The sequence below is a fragment of the Mastomys coucha genome, unplaced genomic scaffold (assembly GCF_008632895.1).
Source record: "Mastomys coucha isolate ucsf_1 unplaced genomic scaffold, UCSF_Mcou_1 pScaffold14, whole genome shotgun sequence".
NCBI classification, from domain to species: domain Eukaryota; kingdom Metazoa; phylum Chordata; class Mammalia; order Rodentia; family Muridae; genus Mastomys; species Mastomys coucha.
Window position 1 is genome coordinate 95,743,173 of NW_022196896.1, and position 24,724 is coordinate 95,767,896.

The 24,724-nt window shown below is 39.9% G+C and overlaps 1 long non-coding RNA gene across 1 annotated transcript; it reads left to right on the forward strand.

Annotated features, from left to right (window-relative positions):
- The first annotated feature begins 386 nt into the window (after positions 1-386).
- On the forward strand, positions 387-20,949 carry LOC116089214. Its single transcript, XR_004118214.1, has 3 exons — positions 387-469; positions 770-875; positions 20,849-20,949. It is a non-coding gene; the product is annotated as an uncharacterized LOC116089214 (long non-coding RNA).
- The last annotated feature ends 3,775 nt before the right edge of the window (positions 20,950-24,724 follow it).

Here is a 24,724-nt window from a genome sequence, read left to right on the forward strand (position 1 = left end):
TATGATTGTGCACCCATAAAGTATGCATGAAGCCTTTGAAAGGAGAGATTATGCAGGCTGAATGTTAATTTTGTGAATACTGTAATTTCAGGTCTGCTATCCATGTTCAAGCTGGTTGTGCTTGGAGGAACAGCTGAGGCTTTATGAGAAACTTTGTAAAACATTCTATTTAGAAGCAATTCTTTTTCTTCACATTATGTGCTCTGAGTATTTTTCTCCCATTGTGTTTTATTTTGAGAAACACTTGTATGGAAACAAGATCTTTGTTTCTTACAAGCACATCTGCTCTTGCCGCTTATAGATTATGAGAAGTCATCATCCTCTGTGACATCATAATCATTTCCATGGTAACCCAGATTGGCTTTTTTTTTTTTCAAATGATAAAATTTATTAAGATGCTTGCAGGAGCAAAGTGTTCAATTTTTAAATTGGTGTCAACTTCTCAGAGGTCTGTGTCCACACCTTCAAGGTACTGAAGCTTTAGCCTATTGCATTGAATTCTCTTAACATGCATGCAATAGTGAGTTCTAATTATGCAAAGTTTAGAGAGATGGGGGGGGAACAAACAGAATACTTGAGTTAAAGGAGTTCTGAAGTGACTAACTTTTCTCCATCTCAGTGCCCCCTCATGCGGCTCGGCCAGTGCTGGTTCAATAAGGGACCTTTATATTTTATGTTCTGCTAGAGATAACAGCAGGGATTTGAATAACAGCTGGAAGGAACTTGAAGTCCTTTACTTGAAATGTTTTTTTTTTTTTTTTATGAATAGGCGCTGCATTTCCTCAGCCACTTCAGAGTTGTCACTCCTGTGATGAAATGTGGCAGAGAGGGATTCAGAACATAATCGTTTGGACAGCAAGCCAAAGCGGCTAAAGGTAGCTAAGGGTAAGGGAGAATGGCTGGCAAGATTGACTACCTTAAGCTTTGTTAAGATGATGAGTTTTATTTTAATAATTATTTATTTTTATATGTATATAGGTATATGTTTTACTTTAATGCATGTCTGTTTACCATGTACCTGCCTGATGCCTTACAGAGGCCAGGAAAGGAATGTTGGGATCCTTTGGAACTGGAGTTACAGATGATGGTGAGCTACCATGTGGCTGTTGGGAATTTAATCCAAGTCCTCTGGGAGAGCAGTCAGTGCTCTTAACTACAGAGCCATTTCTCCAGCTCAACATTATGAATTTTTAGGTATAATAAAGAATCAAACCATAAACAAGCTCTTACTGAGTGCCTCTCATGTGCATAGCACTATGTTGGGGCAAACAAATGAAATAAGTCATAATGACATGACCTCTAGATCCATGACCTTTCCTCTCCTTCTTTGAGCTTAATTCTGAAATACTAGCCTTACTGGAAAACTGTCCATGAAACCCTCGTCTTTCTTCTTAAGCTGTTCATTTTCTTCTCAACAGTGTCTGTGTTGGATATAGAGTATGGTTAGTTCAGGAAAGCTAATTAGCTAAGCCAAGCTATTCTGTCTTGGATTAAGAAAATTTGGAAAGAGAAGACACGGAGGCAGATGGTGGAATCACAGCAGTAACTGGCCATTAGACAAAAATCGTCGACCTAGGTATAAAGCCTATGGCAGCTACATTTACAGTCAATACATAGAACTGTTAGTCACAATATAGGTCAGAAGTTAGGAATGAGAGGATGGATCAAGTACCAAGGACAAAGAGATGTGTCTATGCAGAAGTCAGGGATGCAGGGAGGGAGGAAGAATGTCTTAGTTTGGTTCCCATTGTTGTTCTTAAGAGAATGAAAAACCAACTTGGGGAGGAAAAAGCAATTTGGGAAGAAAAGGGTCTACTTCAGCTTATATTTACCAACTGTCCTCAGGGAGCAAGCACAGGACAAGACAAGAAAGAAACACAGACCCAAGACAAGAAACATGGTGGCAGGAACTGACACCAAACCCATGGAGGAATACTGCTTATGGGCTTGATCCCCTGGCTTCTTCATATTTAGCCTATATATGAAGGCTTTCCTGTATAGCCTAGGACCACCTTCCTAGGAACAACACTGCCCTGGTAGGGTAGACCCTTCCACATCAGTCACTAATCTAGAAAATAGTCCCCCTAAGCCTGGCTCACGTCACACTGATGCAAACGCATCTGACAAGTTGACAATGAAACTAACCAACACAGTGGCAAATGCCATAATGTCAGACAAATTAAAAGGAAAGTGGGGGTTGTTGTATTGCAAAGGTCCCCCTGCCTGGAGTAGAGACAAAGTCAAGAAAGACTTAGGGGCTGGATGATAGCTCAGTCAGCATAGAGTTTGACACAGGAGCACAAAGACTTGTACTCAATCCACAGAAAGGCAGATCCCAAAGGTCTCTGGCCAAGCAGCCTAGCCTACTTGATGAACTCCAGGACAGTGAAAGGTAGTCTTGAAATATAGATGTCTAAGGAATGGTCAGAGTTTGTGCACCACGGAACTCCGTATGCACACAAGACTCAACCTAGATACAGAGTTTTTTTCTTCAGATGGCACCAGAGGGTAGGTCAGGAACCAACTGGACAGAGTCTGAAGTGGTCACAATAATGAGTGAGTGACTGGCTGTGATTCCTACATTTATTTTCCCTTTTCCTGTTCAGTTCTAAGTGTTCTCAGAGACACACACGGCTTTGTGGGACCGACAAAGAAAATCTTAGGAAAACACTGCACAATATAGGCAATGGAGAAATAACTTAGGGAATATATGTATAACCATGATGCATATCGTGGGCTGTGGGGAGTAAGCAATGTGTTCTTTTAGAAGTGAGATTCTGGGATGAAGGGGACCTGTGAGTTATTACTAAAGGCTTTTTTTCAGGGACATATAGGATTCAAGGAAAACTCTTTCCTTCAGCTAGGCTGACCTACCACACACTAAAAGAGCAGCTGTTAAATTGCACATTCAGCAGACGCCTCACTCTCAGCTTCCATAATCAACTGGTGGTGGCCAGTGATTTGTACCGTGAAAATCTTCACAAATCTGACATATCCCATAAGCCCATGGGATCTCCAAAGTCAGGTTATTATCTCTGACTTGCCCTGCCTTATGTAAGCACCTCCACAGCATGATAAGTTCTTGAGTTAAAAGTTGTTCGAGTGGGGAAGTTTCTTTTGTTTGTGTCAAATTAACATTAGACCAACCACCCACCCCCTTCCCAAATATCAGTACCTAATATATTGCTGAAAACACTTTCTGATACACGGCTCTTTTTAAAATTGTTCAATAACTCCTTTGTGGAGGGGAGGCCTTTCCTGATTCTTCTGTATATGCCTGTCAGATAAGGAATTAACAAGTGAAAATCCTAGAGGAGGTTTCTACTGGTCGGGTATAGATTTGTCCAGTTCCATTGTAGAGAACCTAACTACAGACTGTATCTAACCTTAAGAGTGGCTACAGAATATGTAGTGTGACTTTGCCCTGAAAAAAAAATGTTTTGGGGAATGAAAAGTCTTTCTTTTAATTCAAAATTTATTAATTAAGTCATCCACAGTGTCATTAGCCCCTGACTCTAGCTCCAAGTCCAGGGTGTCTAGGGTGTGGTTGTTTTGGGTTTCTCTGGTCTGCCTGATACTGAACTCCTGGGAATGTAGCATGGTCATGTAACGTGCATCATGAAAAGAAAAAAAAGAAAGAGTTTAGAAAGCAAGGAAACACACATCTTAACTCTTTCAATCGTACACATTCTCTGCCTTTTATTAAACAAGTGATTTTGCCTTTTATTTGGTCTTAAAATCTGCAAATTATAGAATCTGGTGGCCTATGTTGTCTACCCAGTGTAATACAATAAAACCTTGTATTCAGGAAGAGGGAAATAGGGTATACATGGCAGGGAATGACCTAGAAAAATGTAAAATTCTTCTGGTGGACATTTTATTCCCAGTTCAGCACACTTTCTTATCTTCCTGATTTGCTTGTCTGTCCTCACCAAGTTTATTTTTCTTCAATTTTTAAAATTACACATATTCATTTATGGGGAAGGGCTTGTGCCATGTTGTGTTGGTGTAAATCAGAGAACAACTTGAGAGAACAATTTACTCTCTTCTACCATGTGGGTCGTGAGACTGAACTCATATTCTCAGGTTTGGCATCAAGCACCCTTAGCTACTCAGCCACCTCTCTGGCTTGAGAGATCCTCCTCCTCCTCCTCCTCCTCCTCCTCCTCCTGCTCCTCCTCCTCCTCATCTTCTTCCTCATCATCATCTTTCTTCTCATCTTCTTCCTCCTCCTTTTTGCCCTGAGTCATAGTTTCTTTTTTTTTAATTTTTATATGCAGTACTTTATTTTTTAAAATAAATTAATTTATTTTTTACACTCAATATTTTATTCCTCTCCATCCACCCTCCAACTGTTCCACATCTCATACCTTCTCTCTATCCCCTGTCTTCACGTAGATGTCCTGACCCCCCACCCCACCTGACCCCTAAACTCCCTGGGGCCTTCAGTCTCTTGAGGGTTAGGTGCATCATCTCTGAATGAACACAGAACCAGAAGTCCTCTACAGTATTTGGGTTGGGGACCTCTTATCAGCCAGTGTATACTGTCTGTTTGGTCGTCCAGTGTTTGAGAGATCTCCGGGGTCCATATTAATTGAGACTGCTGGTCCTCCTACAGGATCACCCTTCTCCTCAGCTTCTTTCAGCCTTCCCTAATTCAACAACAGGGGTCAGCTGCTCTGTCCATTGGTTGGGTGTAAATATCTGCATATGACTCTTTCCCCTGCTTGTTAGGTCTTCCAGAGTGCAGTCATGCTAGGTCCCTTTTTGTGAGTGCTCCATAGCCTCAGTAATAGTGTCAGGCCTTGGGACCTCCACTTGAGCTGCATCCCACTTTGGGCCTGTAGCCGGACCTTCTTTTCCTCAGGCTCCTCTCCATTTCCATCCCTGTAACTCTTTCAGACAGGAACAATTATGGGTCAGAGTTGTGACTGTGAGATTGCAACCTCATCCCTCACTTGATGTCCTGTCTTCCTGCTGGAAGTGGGCTCTATAAGTTCCCTCTCCCTACTGTCGAGCATTTCATCTAAGGTTCCTCCCTTTGAGTCCTGAGACAAGTGGAGAGGAAAGGAGGGACCTAGGAGGGAAAGTGAACTGGGGTTGGGGTAGTTGGGGGAAGAGGGGAACTTGATCTGTATTTGGTGAGGGAAAAGGACTAAAGCCCTGAGGACCAGCAAAAAGAATGGGAACAAGCAACCTCAGGAGGTAGGAGGTTGGGGGGAACCCTCCAGAGTCATAGTTTCTTTGACAATGCAGTTTCTTAAGAGTTTCCATAGTAAAGACTGGATCTGTTTGCTTCTATATCTTTCTCAGTGTCAAGGTATATATTGGACAGTTACTGAATTTGCTTTACCCTTTGTTTCCCAGTTCCCACGCCTTTCCTTTGATTTAGTGGCAGACACCTCAAGGGTATCTGAAACAACATGCCTGGGTAGAAAACTATCTCCCTTATTCTGATATTCTGATGTTTGCTGAGGGGTTAAAATGTTGGAGAGATCTTACTAGTCCTTTGTCATTCAAAGCCTTTTCCTTTTTTTACAATTTTTATTCTGGATCTGAAATCAACCAGCATTTCAACCGTATAAGATCCTTAATACCTGAACTCTCCATCCTCCAAGCCCCTGGGGTGCATCTCTTACTTGCTCATAATGTGGTCAACTCCCTATTCTTCTGACCTTTCCAACTACATCCCCTAGAATGACAAACTCAGTACTTGTGTGGATTACCTTCAACACTGTCACACAGCAGCGCTATTGAAGTTGCGGAGGCACAGGAGAACTTTACACACATCCAGTTCCTAGTCTTGAACCTCAATTTTTGCTGTCCAGGAGCTGAACCAATGCCATTTATTTGGTGTGTCTATGGGGAGGAGGGGGTGTTATAATTATAGCACATCTCAGAGTGCCAATGTATATATTGATCAGGACAGAATAGCTGCTGTAAGTAAACACTAAAATCACAGTGGCTCAGCTTATAAAAGTATATTTTTACCCACATAACATAATGCTGTGAGGTGATGATACCCAATCTACAGTGTCCTGATGGAAAGAAAGATGCAGGCTCCTTCTATCTTGAATTTTGTTTTTTATTGGTTGATTGGTTGATTTGTTTTGTGTACACACACACACACACACACACACACACATCTTAATTTAAAACTTTCTCTAAAAGACAAAAAATTTCTCTGCAAGCAGTGAAGAGATCTGTTTGGAAGTTCAGTTTATTGTAATACTTCAAACTGACACATGACACACGTCATTGTTAAAGACCCGAGCAACCAGAGACACAGCTGAAGGAAAATGTGTTCATTTTTTCCTGCACTGGAAGGTTTGTGAGTCTCAATCCTCTCTGCAGTTAGGCTCGGTGTTTGTTAAAAAAGTTACTTGTAAACTTACATTTTCATCTTCCCCAATCTCAGCAAGTAGTTCTCGCACAATAATCAAAGGATTGACCATTTTGATTTTGATGCATAGCTTTTAAGCCTGCTGGTGTATTTTAACCACTTTAGAAATTGTATTAATTAAATGATCTAACAACCAGGATAAGCACCTTGGCTTTTTAAAAATGAGAAAGTTAGCTAGGCACACACCTTAAATCCCAGGACTTGGGACACAGAGGCAGTCGGATCTCTGTGAGTTAGAGGCCAGCCATAGGAACCCTGTCCAAAACAAACAAACAAAAATGTTAAAATTTATTTATACCGTTCCAACTATTTAAAAGAAAAATGTGTGATAGTAGATACCTTTGCAAAATCCTCCTTTCGAGGGACACCCTCCTTACTGTGATTCTTTTGAAAGGGAATTACTGTTTCCCTCCTTGTTAAAATGTGACCTCTACCATGGAGGGGAGGACTGTTTACCTTTTTGCAGAGATCCGTTTGGCAGTGTAACCAGGATTAACACAAAATACCAAGCAGCTGACAGCGAGTCAACCCACGAATGAAAACCCTTGGAGACAAGCTCGCTGGAAAATGGAAGGGTCAAGGGGTAGGTATGGAGGGAACAATACAAGTTACTTGGCATGTCCATAGAACGACAATCACATCCATGCGAACTCTAAGGGACTAAAACAGGGAACAAGCAAGGGTACCCTTGCTAAACCTCCAGTTAGGGGCCTTCCTTTCTCAGAAAGCTAAGATTATTATTGTGTGTGAGCAAAGAGCTTATAATTGGGCCTTCTCAACACACAAACTGGCAATAAAACATAACGTGTGTGGATTTAAAAAAAATCAAATCATTTTATTATTAAGACATCCATTTTATTAAAAGGTCATTTTCAGCACGAGAATTGACACAAGTTCAGAAGATTATATAGGAAGTCTATATAATATGATCCAGGCCAGCCAGGCCTGTACAGCAAAATTCAGTCTCATAAATAAATACATACATAAATAAATAAATAAAGTGGGTTCTGTGAAATGAGCCAGATAGTCCTGTGTTATTATCATCTTTCCATCACAATAACAAATTACTTGAGAAATTAGTTTAGAATGATGAACATTTTATTCTGACCTGTAGTCCAGGTTATCCCTATCTATCTGTTCACCCAGGGCTCTCAGCTGTGGTGAGACAACAAGTCCATTATGGTGGTGACATCTGCTTACCACATGGTCAGGAAGAGAAATGGACTAAGATCCCATAAACTTCTCTGAGGGCATGCTTCATTGGCCCAAAGACCGTCCACTGTGATGTATCTCTCATGAGTTCAACCTTCTCCCAATAGAACCAACCTTCAAAGCAAAAGTCTTTAACACATGAACTTTGTGGGACCCTTACTCAAACCATTGCAGCCGACTAGAGTATTACAAGATCAGCAGATTTAGCTTTAAAGTGTTGCTACATGAAAAAAATCTCTTCCCAGTCACCAGAGGAGGAGTGGGTTGTGGGTGGGGAGGAAACTATGCTCAGGATGAAGTATATGAGAGAAGATGGATAGATGATAGATAGATAGATAGATAGATAGATAGATAGATAGATAGATAGATAGATGATGATAGATAGATAGATAGATGATAGATAGATAGATGATAGATAGATGATAGATAGATAGATAGATAGATGATAGATAGATGATAGATAGATGATAGATAGATAGATTGATAGATAGATGATAGATAGATGATAGATAGATGATAGATAGATTGATAGATAGATGATAGATAGATAGATAGATAGATAGATAGATAGATAGATGATAGATAGACAGATGATAGATAGATAGATAGATAGATAGATAGATAGATAGATAGATAGATAGATAGATAGATAAAGAGGGGGCAAGCCCTTCCCAAGGAAAGAGACTGACAACACTTGTTTGGGGTGGGACAAAAGGCTGCTACTAAATATATGAAAACTATTTTTTATCTCTACTGAAAAGCACACACAACAGTAGCAAGAGATCTAATGAGAGTGTCAGGGTCCACTCACGTGTTCACTATGGATAGATTTTAATGTATTTATTTTTAGATTAACATAAGTAAGCGCACAGGTTCTAAAGTTTTCTGCCACTAGCCCTAAGAGTTTTCTCTGCAGACCTTTGTGTGTATGCACATAGCATCTTTACAGCCTTGTACCACTATTGACCAGCATAGTGAGGAGGTCATGCTAGTTCGCAGTGATCATCCCAGACAAAGGCAGCTGGAATCTCACACCTAGAGTAAAGTTTGCCCCAACTTTAACTCCCACCATGTGTACTGACATCCGCTTAGTCCCAGTCCTACTTGAAGCTCTGCTTCAGATCCCTCTCCCACACCACGTGTTCCCTGGCTCTTTATTCATGGCTCACCATCAAACCGCCATCCACGTTCAGCTTCATGCTGAATGGTATTGACAGGATGTCAGCCTGATGGGTATAAATGACAGACAATGCATCATGTCAGTCCACTTAAGTCTTTCCTTGATCTGAGACAAGGTTAGAGTGATTTTTGCTTTTTAATCTGATTGATTCTTGACAAATCAAGCAAGAGATCTTTAAAAGAAAAGGAGACATCTCTTAAATTCTGTCTATAATATAGTATTTCATCTTCCTAGCCAATATCTTCACAGGGAGGAGAAGAATTGAAATGCAAGGCAAAATGTATCTGTGATTTATTTTTGTGCTTTTTTTTCTGGCCAGAAATTATTTTAAAAAATAAACTTTAATTAAATAAAATAATTTTTATTTTAATTTTATAAACATTTTATATCTATTGGAAAAAATGAATGATGATAGATAGTTTTAAAATGTAGTTTGTATAATTGAAACAGCTTTGAAATAATTTTTAAAACAGTTGAGTATTTTTATCTTTTAATACTTGAAACAGCATTTATTTAGTATTACTTCAGTAGGTCAAAGAAATAACCACACTAGAAGGTAGTGGTTCTCAACCTATAAGTCAAGACCCCATTGGGGTCAAACAACCTTTTCACAAGGGTCACATCAGATATTCTGTATATCGGATATTCACATTATGATTCATAACAATAGTAAAATTACAGTTATGAAGTAGCAGCGAAAATAATTTTATTGGTGGGGCTCACCACAGCATGAAGGACTGCACTAAAGAGTCACAACATTAGGTTGCACAAGAAACCACAAAACAGAGGACACACTCCATCATCCAGCATCTGTCTGTGTGGAAAAGCAGAAAACAAAAGGTGGGGACCAATCTCTTAAGGCTGAGAAGTGGGTTGCCAAAAGGTATAATTTAAATTGCAGAGTCAGAGGACCAAGTCATTGGAGGTCTGGTGTACCAAAGCTCAGATATTCCGTACTAGAAGAGGATAGATATCCCAGTCCATCCTAGTAATTATTCTATGATTAATGCGTAGACACTGTGACCAAGGCAAGTCTTATAAAAAGAAAGCGTGTAACAGGGTGCTGGCTTGCTTAGTCTTCAATCCCTCACTCCTTCAGTCCTTCTGGAAACTAGCATGGCAGACAAGTGTGGAGCTGGAGAAGAAGCTGAGAGCAGGCGTGGGCTTTTGAAACCTAAATTCCACTGCCAGTGATACACAAGGCCACACCTGCTCCAATAAGGCCACACCTAAATAATTCTTCCCAATCATCTCCACTATCTACCGAGTATTGAAACACAGGGGGCCTTGGGGGCACGTCTCATTCAAATCTTCGCACATCCCAAGAAGAGAGAATCCAGTCATTTGTGCTCCTCACTCTATTAAGGACCAGAAGGGACTACTGAGAGTGACTTTGCTTCCTTATTTAATTGTTAAGCTCTTCTAGAAACACCCATTCACATAAACTCAGAAACGACTTTCCTGGTATGGGGCATCTCCCATCTCATTCAGACTGACATGCAAACTCACCACCCTAAGTGCCCTATTTTTAAACATCTGTGTCCTACCCAGTGATCAAAGAAGCAAACACTAGGTTTTCCATAGCGCATGGGAAAGCACTTCTAATTGGATTCTACAGCATCTAAACGATGGTGTATACTGTGGCATTGAGATTGAAGACCGAGAACAAATTCAAGGTAGAAAAGCTTATTGGCAGAGGTAATGGTGATGCTCATTCTTTTGGACAGTAGTGAGCAATTATCTCCATGAAGGATTTTCATTACTTGGCATATTCTGGCAGCAATTTATAATGGGAAGCAGACTTTGGCTTCAAATGCTTCTCAGGCTGAAGGACTGCTCAGTGTATAAATGTGGTTGCTATATAATTGTGAGGGCCAGGGTTTAGGTTCCCAGAATTCATGTAATACCTTGGCAGGTATGGCTGCCACCTGCAATCCCAAGTACTCAAGAGGCAGGAATGGGATATCCTCAAACAAATTGGCTAGGTAGACAGTCAATTGGTAGGCTTGGCTTTCAAATGAAAGACTCTACTTCAACAAATAGAAGTGGAAAAAGACCCAGGAAGACAGCTGATGTCAATTTTGGTCCTCCACATATACATGAACACATATGCATGTCAATTCATGGACATATGTGCATGCCACCCCACACATACAAACATACACACACACATGTGTACACACACACACACACATACACACACACAAGAAAAAAATTTGTTCTCACTGGAAGACACTGTTAATATCACAGGACTTGGGTCTGTGCAAGCTATTTGTTGTAATTTCCATAAGGTGATATTTCACATAACAATGACTAAACTATGAAGGGGTTACTGTGCACCACTTGAGAGAGCCCTTTTCAGTCTCTAGGTAGGTACCTATTCTTATAGCATTCCATTAAAGTAGGAGACTTTTATATTATGAATTGAATATTACTAACATATAATATCTGTTGGGAATTAATAAATGTTTGGAGACATCTAACACAGTAATAACAAAAGCAAAAACAAACACACAGTGAAGGGGTTTGAACTTAGTTCAGTGGTAGAGCACTTGCCTAGAAGGCACAAGGCTCTGGGTTCAGTCCTAACTCAGATGGGGAAACAGAAAAACAACGGTAAGGTCCATGCCTATAATCTCATCACTTGGGAGGCAGAGGCAGGGAGATGAGGATTTCAAGTTTAATGTCAGCTACAGAGACACATGAGAGCCTAAGTACAAAACAAACTGAGGCATATAACCACAAACACCTACTCTATAGTATAGTGCTACAGTCTCCATTTAAAGCTGAGAATCAGAGTCTTAGAGAAACGTTAAGAAGTGTCTCATCCTTGTATATCTAGTAAGATTGGGTTTAAAGCTATATTTTGTTGATCCCAAATCCTGAATGTGTGACCACAAAACACAGTCTTACAAATATTGGTAAAATTAACTAGGTCTTTTTTTTTTTTTTAACATAGTGCTTCCATTTGTCTCTCAATAAGCATTATAGCTTAAACAAAATGATACATGGCCATATGATTGGAGGCTAGGGATGAGTATGGGTTTACCACCTTGGAAATAGCTTTTTTTTAAAAATTCATATGATTTTTATTTTAACTTACCATTTAACAAAATTAATTTTAAAGTATATGACACATTTTAATTGAAATTTTCATTGCAGTAATTGTATACTCCCATACTATTGTGACAGATGTAACAGAAAGATCTACGGGGGGTGTACTTTGTTTTATTTCTCCAAATAACATTTTGCAATACTAGAATATAATATTGTAATCCAGTGATGGGATTGATATACCCAAGCAGAGCTTTCTGTTTTATTTGAATTATTTTCAAGATTTTATTCACACACTTCAATTTTACTTTTGCTTGTTGGAAGAAAGCATAGTGTGTCTTTGAGCATGTGCGACCATCTTGCAATTTATAGCATGCTTTCATTCCCGTGTTTGTTGCTACGGTCTGAATATGGTAGAGTTCCACCATCACATTCATCCCCCTCCTGACCTCCGACTACTTAAGCTTTGAACCAAAACTTAGTTCAGAGAGTTGAAAAGCCACTAAACTCACTCCATGCATCAAGCAAGCTCTGCTTCCACTAGCACCCAAAGGTTGGATCTGGTCAAAGACTTCTGTCAGTTTCTGAGAAACACTCAAACCTGACCTGACTGTTTTCTGAATGAGCATCCAAGACTCTGCCACTTCAACACTCTTTCCTCTGTGGAGAACAGACCTGAAAGCTGAAGCTCTTAGTTGTATGCTTGCTGTACACTCAGTTATCCTTCATTTGAATTACAGAGATTTAAAGAAAAAAGTCAAACCTGAACCTAGTTACTTGGCTTAGACATGAAAGACTCTAGTTAACTCTTTATATCCGGCACATTGCTTGATTTTTATCAGCTGTGTATCACATTAATGTCTGTCTGACGAACTGTTAACATGTAAAAGCGTTGTACTTTATTTGAAATTAAGATGTCAAAGATATTTAACTATGATGTTTAATATAACATGTTAAAATAAAGTAAATAAAAAAATTTCTAAAAACTCCTATCAACAATGCCTATTGGTCAATAAAAACACCCAGCGAAGTCTAAGAAATTGCAGAAGATTGTAGAGAACACAAGCATGCTTCATGTGCTTTAAATGATCTTGCTTAAAAAGCCAGAGAGGACCTTCAGGGTGTGCTCTGGGGATACTTGACTGAACTGTGTTCCCTTCCCAGTCATAGGCTCTGTCCGCTGGCCTGGTCTCCAGAGGTTTTTCTCACCAGGAAATGGAAATAAGCCCATTATTTGTAAGAGATTAAATATTGATCACATTTTTATATTTATTTCATATTAAAATCTATACATAAGTGCTTCATTATTGAGTTTAGTTTCTGTGTGATTGTTCAGTTCAGAAAACAGCATAATACAGATTCACTCCAACGTTAAATATAAAAACATTAATACAGCATCACATAAAACGGTGGAGAGTCCTCTTGGTATAAGATTTAGTTTTAACCACAAAATGAGCATCAGTAAGTGATTGGCTAGCATAATGAAATATTGGAGGAGGAATGGCTGAAAGGAATGTGAGTTGGGTTTGAATCGGGACGAGAGAATTTCAGGACCTTCTACTGAAGGAGGAAACATGCAAACACTGGGTCTCAGCTTCTGAATTTGTGAAACCATAACAAAAGGGAGCGGTAATCTACTCCTACACACACTATAGGGTCAAGCTATTGATAACATGTGTCACACATAACAGTGCACAATGATCTGCACAAGCATGCGCTACTAAATATTTTCCTGTCTGTTTTAATCACAAGTACCCTATGGTGTAAATTATATTGAAAACAAACACCATTCGCAATGATCCAAACATCACTCTAAAAGATCTTGCATGCCTTCTCAGAACCAGCAAGAGAAAAACTGACTTTGGCCTTAAAATTACTTTTTCCTCATTTACATCATGATACCTAACCAAAACAGGACTGAATTGTGATGGAAAACCAGGTTAGCTACAAAAATGGAGCTCTTTTTGCCTATGTTGTCCCCTATCTAGACAGTATCTAGAGATGTCAGTATGTTGTAAAACTATAGAGGTATGTTTTGAATAAACTGGGGATGTTGAGGGGAAATGGGTGTCTAAGCTATTAGCCTCACGAGATATTTCATTTCCCTTTATTTCATCTGTCATCATTCCTCTCCTTGACATTTCCCAGCACCTTGCTATCCCATATTGCTAATTTATCATATACCATATTTAATACCAACATGACATGGTATTGATCAACCCATTATGTCTTTCCAGCTTGTCTATCTACTGCTCTGATGGCTTTACACATTAGCTCTCTTGAATGATGATGTAATTTGATTCAGCATCTCTCGGTGCCTACTACTTCTTGAGAATATATTAGGCACTTCGGTAGGCTGCTTCAGTTCTTTCTAGGCAACTGACAATAAATTCTCCTTATACCTACTAACTATTCCCTCTTACTTTCCTTTATGAGCACTTGTCTCTCTGCCTGCTTCTGGCATACTTCATGATTCTATTCTGGGTTCTGTTTGATCACTAATCTTTGTGGTTTGCTTGAATAATCTTTTCTTCAACAGCTCCAATGCTAATCTATCTACTAAGAAACTCCAGAATCTAACCCCCAAGTCTACATCTCTACATTGAGTATATCTAACTGGCTTTGTGACAAATCACACTAATATCTAAATTCACTGAAGTGTTCCTTTCTCTAAACCTGCTTGTACCCACTGTACATAGGTACCTGTGACTCATCCTTAATGTCTTATTCCACTTATCCTCCACTCAAGTTAATAGTCCTAAAGAATCTATCCTGTATCCATGTCTAATTTCAACCCTCAGCATCTATCAGTGGGATACTATAGATCTCCCTAGGGTTTCCCATCTTTAAAAGCAGTCTTCAGTTTGCTGTCAAAAGCATCTTTCTTAAATATGAATCTAGTTGTATCATTCTTCTACGTAAAACATTTCAACTACTCACTCCAACAGCAGAACTGAAGCTCCTTGTTCTGATTTCTGGGCCATTTCATGAGCTGCCTGAATTCTACAAGTCAATCAAGTTAGTGGCAAAAGTCAAAGTTCTGAGGTTATATAGTTAAATTTAGCTGCCTGCTTGTTCATCCACTTTTTAAAATACAATGTTTAAAAATAAGCTTACAAAACGATGGTAAAACCTCACGGCATTTCATAACATTCCATTTTAATCCCACCTCCTTCAAGGTCCCTCCACTACTCTCATCTCTTCTCTTTTCCAGCTGGACCTTCCACCATCTCCACCCAGAAAGTCCCCCCTCCACTTTAACCCTTGTCCCTGAAGCTTCTTTTTTCTCCTCCCATGGCACTTTTCTAACTTCCTAGCCTTTGCCCATATTTACCCCTGCAACTTCAGATGTACATACATATCTTCTCATGAGAGAGAACTTGTGGTGTCTGCCTTTCTTTTATCTATCTATCAATCTATCAATCTATCAATCTATCTATCTATCTATCTATCTATCTATCTATCTATCTATCTATCTATCTACCTACCTACCTACCTACCTACCTACCTACCTACCTACCTATCTATCTATCTATCTATCTATCTATCTATCTATCTATCTATCTATCTATCTATCATGTACCTATCTAGATCGATCTCTGTATCTCTCTAGTATATGAGTACACTACTGCTGTCTTCAGACACAGAAGAGGGCATTACAGATGGTTGTGAGCCACCACATGGTTCCTGGGAATTGAACTCAGGACCTCTGGTACCTGCCTTTCTACAACAGCACATTTAATATGCTTTCCAGTTCCATCTATTTTCCTGAAAAAAAAAAAAGATTATTTTGTGCTTGAATGAAGTTCTACTGTTTATATGGAACACATTTTCAGTATCATTTAATCAACATATAAACATACCATTTCCACGCTACTGTGACAAGAGCGGGTATCTCTGTGGAGTCCAGTGGGTATATGCTCAGAAGTAGTAAGCTACACCATATGGCAGTTCTATTTTTATTTTTCATAGGAAACCTTATCAATTACATATTGGTTGCACTATTTACATGCCCACCAACCTCTATTTTATCTTTTTTGAAAAACAATTTGTATTTATATGTTCTTCTTCCTATTGCTCCCTCCAAACCCTCACTTCTTTCAAGTTCATGGTCTCTCTCACTCTTTTAACTAACTGTTGTTCTCTCTCTCTCTCTCTCTCTCTCTCTCTCTCTCTCTCTCTCTCTCTCTCTCTCTGTGTGTGTGTGTGTGTGTGTGTGTGTGTGTGTCTGTGTGTGTGTTTGTGTGTACACATGGATGGCAGAATGGTGCACACGGCTATTTTTCTCAGTTGTTTCCCCCCTCTTTAACAACAACTGTGTGTCTGGTAGGAATAGTAGCAGTAACAGTAGCAGAGAAGAACAACAGCTGCCCTACTGGGCATTTGTTGTAGAGATATGAGATGAACAATTAAAAAGAGAATAAATCCACCATGTTGGATTCGATGACAATGAAGAAGTCTGGAGCCTGTGATGAAGTTGATGTGCTCTGTATTCCAAAAATAGAAGAAAACAGTGCAAAGCCAGGGTAGCAGAGCACTGAAGAGTTCTCTCTATTTTACTATAATCATCTTGGTTCTGAAAGTTTCTGGGCTATTTTGTACTTAACAGATTTTATTATCTAAAAGAATTGCTGCATTTCCATGCATAAAAAAATGTATAAAAATAATAGAAAAAATAATTTAAAAAAATAGTAGAAAAGAAAACCAGAGCAGAAGCCTGGAGACAGTTCAAAGGTATTAGAACTCATCTGGAGCAGAGGCAGCACTAGAATTATACAGCTGGATATGCTGAGGAGTCATGTTGCTCTGAGTGGATTTGAATACAAGGTACACTGATCTTCCTCTTGAATTCAAGAGCAGGCAAATTTAGTTTCAAGAATGACATCATAGTTTTCACTTAAGGAACCACCAGGGCTGGAGCCATTAACTGGGCAACACAAACAATGAGACTGAACTTCAAAGGGGGAGCATCAAGAATCCACTGTTTGGAAATACCCATGCGGAACTGCCTAATTATTATGGGAAGCCCATGAGAGGCAACCACACCTATAGTTCAAGCCAAGTGAGAGTCCTTATTCCAGCCTGGCCAGGACTATATTTAGGTATTCTGGGCTTAAGTGTAGCCCAGAGTGTCTAGCACAAGGGATTTTGGAGACCAAAGCTGGCTTCTAGCTCGGCAGCTGCAGAGGTGGACTTAACACAGACAAGTAGTTAAACAGAAGCTAAGATAAGCAGTTAGCTGGAGGGGAGGTTTGCACAAGGAGGAAGTTTAACAGGAGCTAAGGTAAGTTAGCTGGGGCATCTTGACCTTGGGTTCCAAGACTAGAGTTGGGTAATTCCCTATGGGATTCTCCATCAAGAAGATCAAATTTAAGTTAAACCTGAAATGTCCTCAGCAAGAATACAAGATAGAGGAGCCTCTGCCCTGTCTTGCTCTGTCACAAAACGGGAAGCTAGATATGACAGGGTGGAATTCAAATGAGTGCTTGCGAGTGTTTGTATAACATTTTGCATTACTTGTGTAAAATTGTTTTACATTTAGAGAAGAAATGAGGATACTTGAGCCTGAGTAGAGATGCGACCATGCTAAAAAATTTTGAACATGTGGCTCTTTCTATAAAGGAGTATATTTGAGGAAGTGCTGTTAGCCATCCCACCACCTTTGGATACAGAATGTATTCCTTTGTTAATATTCCCTCTGCTCAGCCAGCTACACATCTGTGCTACAGCGTCCCTATCTTTCTTCTGTACTACCTCTTGGCCCTTTTGACATTGCAGCTTCTTAACCAGAAGTGGTCTTTTTTATCCCCTGGGTCATTTACATTTAGTTTGCTGTGTTACATGGTATTTGTCTCAAAGGTAAAATCATGTGCCATTAGTACCTGCTTCCTTAGATCATGGCCAATGTCAGTCACAGGCTTGAAAGGACTGTGTTAGAGAGTCTCTTCCTACCTATGTTTTTTGGTGCATATAAAGATTATTCTCAATTAACTTGAAATTCTTTAATTTCTTATTATTGAATTGGGGAGCTGGTACACTGTACATAGCTGTCTAGATGGGAATGTACCAGGAGTTATATTTTCAGGGGAATTTACTATGTTCCACTAAAAAAAAAAAAAGACACATTTTAAAATATTTTCATGGAGATATAATTAAATAAGAAAAATCAACAGATTGACTATGATCACTCCTCATGGTTGAGGCAAATAGAACAAAAATACTTTTTAAATCTTCTCCAAGATACTGTAAAAAAAAAATAGTCTCATTCTACTACCAATTATACCTCCACCTTAATTTTTGGTAAGTAGAAAAGTCATCTCAGTTATAATAAAAGAACCACAAAAATAATTTATTATAGAAATAATTCACTGTAGAAACATTATATCCTAAATAGCCCTACATTAGATTTGTAAGGCAGTGAATGTAAGAATCCTGGGGTCACAACTCCATACTGAGCAGAGAGTTAATTGTCCTCTTACTGAGGGCCCAAGGTCAGCTTTCAGCCATATGCTATCATTTTTAAGTAATTTTTTTTCTTCTCTGGAGGATGTATGAAGTATAACTAAAAAGCAATGAAATATATATTTTACATTACAACCAGAACAGTTCCTTTATAGCCCTATGTCAGTCATAATTTCCCCCTTTTAAAAATAAAATGTCTTTCTCTGCTCTCTGTGTTCTTTCTGGCCCAAATCCTCTCATTTTCACGAATTGACAAACCTTGTGACCCTCCTCTTTTCCTGTGGAGAAGAGGCCTCCTGTCCTATATAGCATTTATTGTTCAAGGTCTAGGATCTTTCTTGAGAGACAGGGTCTCAATTGGGGGTGGGTACATAGAATAAAACCACATTAGATGCCCTATTCATGAAAAACATCAAATTCCCAGGCATGTGATGAGAGGTTGCTGCAAAAAAGTGTAATCCTAATGGTTTTCATAATTGATCTTTGCAAAACCAGAAGTATAACTCTTAAGAGGCCTTTAGTAATGAGAAAAGACTCTATTTTATGAGCTTTGGTGGATGTGACGTTTAGTTGTGTTTTGCTGTTATATTTCTGTCATGAAGATAGTTTCCTTATGTTAGTTTTGGAAGTATTAACGAAACACACATGCACACAGGCACACACGTGTATTAGTTTCTTTCATATAGATATATATGTATGCATACACACACGTATAAATATATGTGGTTTGAGTGAGAACTATCTCCTGTAGTCTTGTACATTTGAATAACTCTTGCCCAGTTGACACTGGTGTTTTGGGAGGCTTAGAAAATGTTGCTTAGCTGAAGGAAGTATGGCACTCTGGGTGGGCTTTGATAGTTTAAAGACTGATACCATTTATAGTCTTTGCCTTGGGCTTGAAGTAAAAGATGTAAACTCTCAGCTTCCTGCGCCAACCACCATCCCTGCTTCACCTGTTCCACCATCATGGACTCTAACCCGCTGAAGCTGTTAACCCAAATAAGCCTCTCCCACAAGAATCCTCGGTCATCCTGTTTTACCACATTAACAGAAAAGTAGCCAGCACACTATTTATACTTTTCTTAGTCAAACTCTAAGAATGGTGTAATTGGTAATTCTACCTGCAGAATAAGCATCTTTCAGCCCATGCTTAAATTACCTTCATAAGAAAACACTATTCCATTTTATGTATACCATTTTCCTTAAATTATACAATGCCTTGAGTGATTTTATTGTATATGTGTTAATTTTTAAATTATTTTGTTTTACTTTGGCATAACTTCTGTAATTAAATTTTCTGGAATGCATTTTGGCTTAAACATTAATTATAAAGTACCTGAGCTTAGTCAATTCTCTTCTATTAGTCCAAATTCATACTCAAGTTTAAGTAACTTCAGGAACACAATCTGACGCATGTAGGACTTCCATTGACTTTTACTGGAGTCAGTGAAATTCTGTCAGACATCCAGAATCTAATTCATTGCTACATCCCAGAATATAAACGACAAACGAGAAACTGGAGAGCTTTGTGCTATATAGCATGGTAATGTTCTTTTAATGTTTTTCCTGGCCTCAATGGGACTTTTTGATAAAGACATGCCATTTGTAAAGACATTTAGGTTCCTGGTAGATAAATATTAATTTACAATATATAAATATACTTAATGATTTTATTGTATAAAATATTAATATTACTATTATTTCTCTTCAGGGTTACATTTTAAGCTTCCTGGTTAAGTGGAGCCTATGTCCTGAAACAACAATTTCCCTGGTTACTTATTCTTCATAGTTTAAAGGTGATAATGGAGAGATGAAATATTTTCCTTATGTAAATGAGTCAAGAGGAATTATTACAGAATTAAGATGGTATAGGACAGGTGTTCTTCCATTCAAACAAAAGAGGAACTCAGATCAAATTAATGCAAGGACTAAGGCAAGAGTAGTGTGACAAAGTGTAGGGGTGGGTCGGGTGGCACACAGGGAAAAGTCGTGCTGTCGTTGGGGAATGATTATAAACGCAGATCACAAACGTCATAGAGTTTTCTTCCAAATGTAGTAGTGCTTAGTAGCCAAATAAAGGCTAATGTTATCTTTAGAGTAAGTATTAGTCTCTAGGAAATAGAAGAAGTCGGGGGAGGGGCTGTTAGCGCAGGAGAGAGAAGAGCGGTGCGGCAGACAGGCCCTGAGAAATGGTGCCTTTAGGCCTCTTTTCCAAGCAGTTCTGCTGCATTCCAAGGCTATGCCGGCATCTCTGGAATGTGGCGCCCAGACTCATGCTGTTTCTGTGAACCAGGTGAAGGAAGGGATCTTCCTAGGGGAGCCCTTAACACTGTCAGAGTGTGTAGGCCAGAGAAGGTAGTAAAGAGAGTTTTTACCACAGGACAAAGAGTAAGTAGAAATGGCCTTAACAACGGAGAGCAGAGACAAGGAAGCTAAGAAGAGGGGTGATAGGTTCGCCCTCTGAAGTCAGTTAGCCTACTACCCTGGTCTTTACATGTGTAATGCTGGGCAAATTTCTTAATCTGTTCATGCCTCAGGTTCCTCATCTCCAAAATAGGGATGACAGTCAACCCAGGAGCATCAATGGATAACATGTCGTTTACGTGCAAAAGACTTATGACAACATCGAACAGACCCTATTCTGTAAGTGCCGAAGGCATTTATTAATGTAATTTAATGTATTTAGCTTAAATTATTAAATTACGCATTTCTATTATTAAATCTAAATGAAAATAGGACTAAACTCATTTATCTAACAGACAAACCCTTAAATTGGGTCACAAAGCAGTCTGTAAGGTGAGGGAAAGACACCTGGAAATAAACGCCAAGGAAACTCACCGCAGAGGACAACAGTGCTAGAAGAACTACTTGCTGTTGTCCAGTCACACTCGCTGTTTGCAGCAGTGTCCAGGTCTAAGTCACTTCATCATCTGCCTAGCTCATCCTTGGCTGCAGTTGACCCTTTCAAACATAAAACACTGACCAAAATCGACAGGGTGGCCTCTGCCCAGTGTCGTGGGTGAAAAGGCTGTGGAGGAGGGTCAGATGCAATTTTTTTTTTTTTTGTATTTGGACAATGAAACAGAGGAGCCTGAAGAGGAGAGCGATACTTGCGTAAATTGGGTAGCTTCTTGTAACCTTAATAGAGGACAACAAGAAAAGGGACACAGGAATCCATGCTCTCAGCAGAGTGCCAGATGGGAAATAGATAGGGAAATGAGTCGTTAATGCAGGAAGCAGAAGGGCTCCTAGGCCCTTCTCTGAGAGCACTGGCCAACATAGTCTTCTTATGGATATATTCTGAAGTCTAAATCAGCTAGGGATTCTTGGTACCCTTGCCTTCTCTGGGACACCTCCACTACAAGCCCCTCCACACCCGCTGCTATGTGTGATGAGAGATCCCTTTATAAATCCGCCCAGTTACCTACCTTTGGAATGCAGTACAGGGGAAGGGGCTTTTGAAAAATAAGCAAAGGCAGATTAAGGAGAAAGGGTTCTTTACTGGGAGTTCAAAATGATGTTTCCCTCCAGGGCCCTGAGGCTTAAGTCTTTATTTCTCGAAGAATGGGGAGGGGAGGAGCTAGTCCCATTTGTTGCTAAGCGACCAAAGCTTACCCAGGTCACGTTTGCTGCTATTGAGAAACTGTGACAAGGTGGATGTTGGGAAGCAGGGAGAAACCTCTCATTTCAAGATTTCTGCTTCTGCATTTAAGCCATAGAATTCTCAGGTATAAAATAGCCCGGAAACCCATCGAAGTTCTTCAAGGATGACGTTTTTAGAAAAAAAAAAATATAATAAGACCGATCTGAGGAGAAAGGTTATGTTTCAGACTCAAACCAATAGAGCAGGGCACCTTGCCTCCCCGGTCCCTTTCCCCCATGGAAGAGCCCAGGCCCTCTACAAAGGGTGCTGAGAATAATACATTTAACAAAAAACGTATATAGAATCTGTGTGAGGATAAAACACGAAGCCGACTGATGACGTGAAGGACAGGCAGAGGAGTACGTACGAGACAGAGTGGGGAGAGATTGCATGTTCTTGCGTGACAACGAATCCTGTAAGGACATGAGTTCTCTACAAGACCACTGGCAACCAGAGCACACAGATTCAGTTGGCTTTGTCATAAGAACTTAAGTTTTTTCTGTTTTTGTTTTTTGCTTTTTAAAATCTATTTGGAGGCCTCGATGTTTAGAAATTTCCAGAAACTTTCTGAGTAACAAGTCATGAGTAATTCAATTTACCTACCATGCGGGAGATTGTAGGATTGAGGTGAAACTGTAGAAATTTTCCTGGTCTCTGTGCTTCCGACCTCAGCATAAACAGACCGGGCATTAGAAGAGCCTAGACCCCAGAAATAAACCCAAGTGTAAAATCTGTGAGAAATTTTCAAATGACATTTCAAATAGGTGGGTTGGATTTTTTTGACTTGTTTTAACCACGAAGGGCAAATTTGCAAATAATAATAATAATAATAATAATAATAATAATAATAATAATAATAATTTTAACTATTATTATTATTATTATTATTATTTGAAACAAAATAAAAGATTTGAGTAGAAAAAAAATGCAATTATAAAGAAGTAGGACAATTTAGGTGAATAGCATCATAATCCTGAGGTGAAGAGGGTATCATTCTGTTAGGACTGATGCCACAAAATTTGAATATTCAGTGAGCAGAAATCGACATTCTCACTTCCTAGGTCTGGAAGTAGAAGGTGAAGGTCCAGCCGATCACAGGACCCTGCTTCGTGCCATGTCTTCATGCCGCCTTTTCCCCATAGGATGGCATCCTTGATGACTCTTACTCTTCATCTAAAGATGTCAGCCATATTTGATTAGGGCCTAAACCAGATAGCCTCATTTAACCTTAAGTTTCCCTTTGAAGGTTCTATCCTCAAATTTAGCTACAATAGGACCAGGTACTCAAAATAATATTGGGGGATAAATTTAATCCATAACAAGAAGTACTTTTTATGTATTATTTGAAAGATGGAAATGTCATTAAATTCATTAGAAACAAAATATATTCAAATAAAGCGATAAGTACAGCACCTTTTACCTGAGTCCTTAAAAATTCTTGATAAATTTCTGCATGGGTGATGGAGAGCTCACATGTAAGAACAATGGACAAGGCAACCCAGGTTATTCATAAACATATTAATATATTTTTATCATATATATCATTTTATATCATAGTCCAGGGTTGGGGTGATAGTTGAGTCAGTGAAATGCTTGCTTTACAAACATAAGGACCAGCAGTCCATCCCAGAACCTATAAAATTGGTGGGGTGTGTTGGGTGTACTTGTAATCCCTGTCTTGGGAGGCAAGAAAGGCGCATCTGGGGCTTATGTGCAGATAGTCTAGACTTGCTGGTGATCTCTAGGCCAGTGAAAACCCTGCCTGGAAAATCAAAATAGACGGTTGTAGGACCGTGAAAGGAACCTTGGTTTCTGGTTGAGCTAAGGTTTGAAACCCTGGTGACCCTGCAGGGGATAACCCTGCAAGGAAAGGTAGTTGTTTTGCCACGCTCCTGGATACCAGGCTCCTGGCACGAGGCCACACTGTCCAAGGCTTTGTGGCCATCATTCACATAAGGGTAATGACCCAAGCCCCTCCACAGGTAGAGGATGTGACCACAGGTCATGTAGCCTCAAGACAGATCTCCATTTTAATGAGGCACTTAAAGGCCTCGAGGCTTAGCCAATAAACTCCCCTTCCCAGACACTCCTCCCTGCAAAAGGCCCGCCCAGAGAAAGGGGGTGGGGGGTGGGGTTACGGTTTTACTCATCATCACTCTCGACCATGACAATAAATACCTTAAAACTATGGATTGTCTCTTTTCATCTGGATCCTTCATCGGGATCCACCGTAGGGAGCAATGGAGCAAGTGTTCGCCTAAAGAGCTGGCTGCCCAGGAGTCCTCTCAGCGCTGCCAGCCACGGTCTCCACCCAGCAAGTCAAGGGCTCTCCTTCCTAAAGCGCCCAGCCTGAGTTCTCCCTTCTTTTCCCCTTTGCCTTGGGCTAGACCCAGCTCTTCCTTGGCATCACCAGAGCCTGAGAAACAGGCTGTTCTGGCCTTTGTGCAGGCCTGGGGACCCCCAAGCCAACTCCAGCAGCCCCTGGGGATCTCAGACTATGCTCCCCCACCCCCAGAGCAGTGTCTAGCCGTTTCACATAGCCCAACACCCACCCAGTACAGGCATGGAGTAAGCGCAGTCAAAACTCCCACATCCCACCTCCACCAGTGTCCCAAGCCTTGGGACAGAGCAGACTTGGGACACCCCTTAACTCAACAGACAGTGACCAAGGAACAACCTTCAAGCAGCCAAGTTTGTCCTCTGGCTCCCATACCTAAGCATACAAGCATACACATGCACATATATACCCCTACCTCATCACAGAGGAACA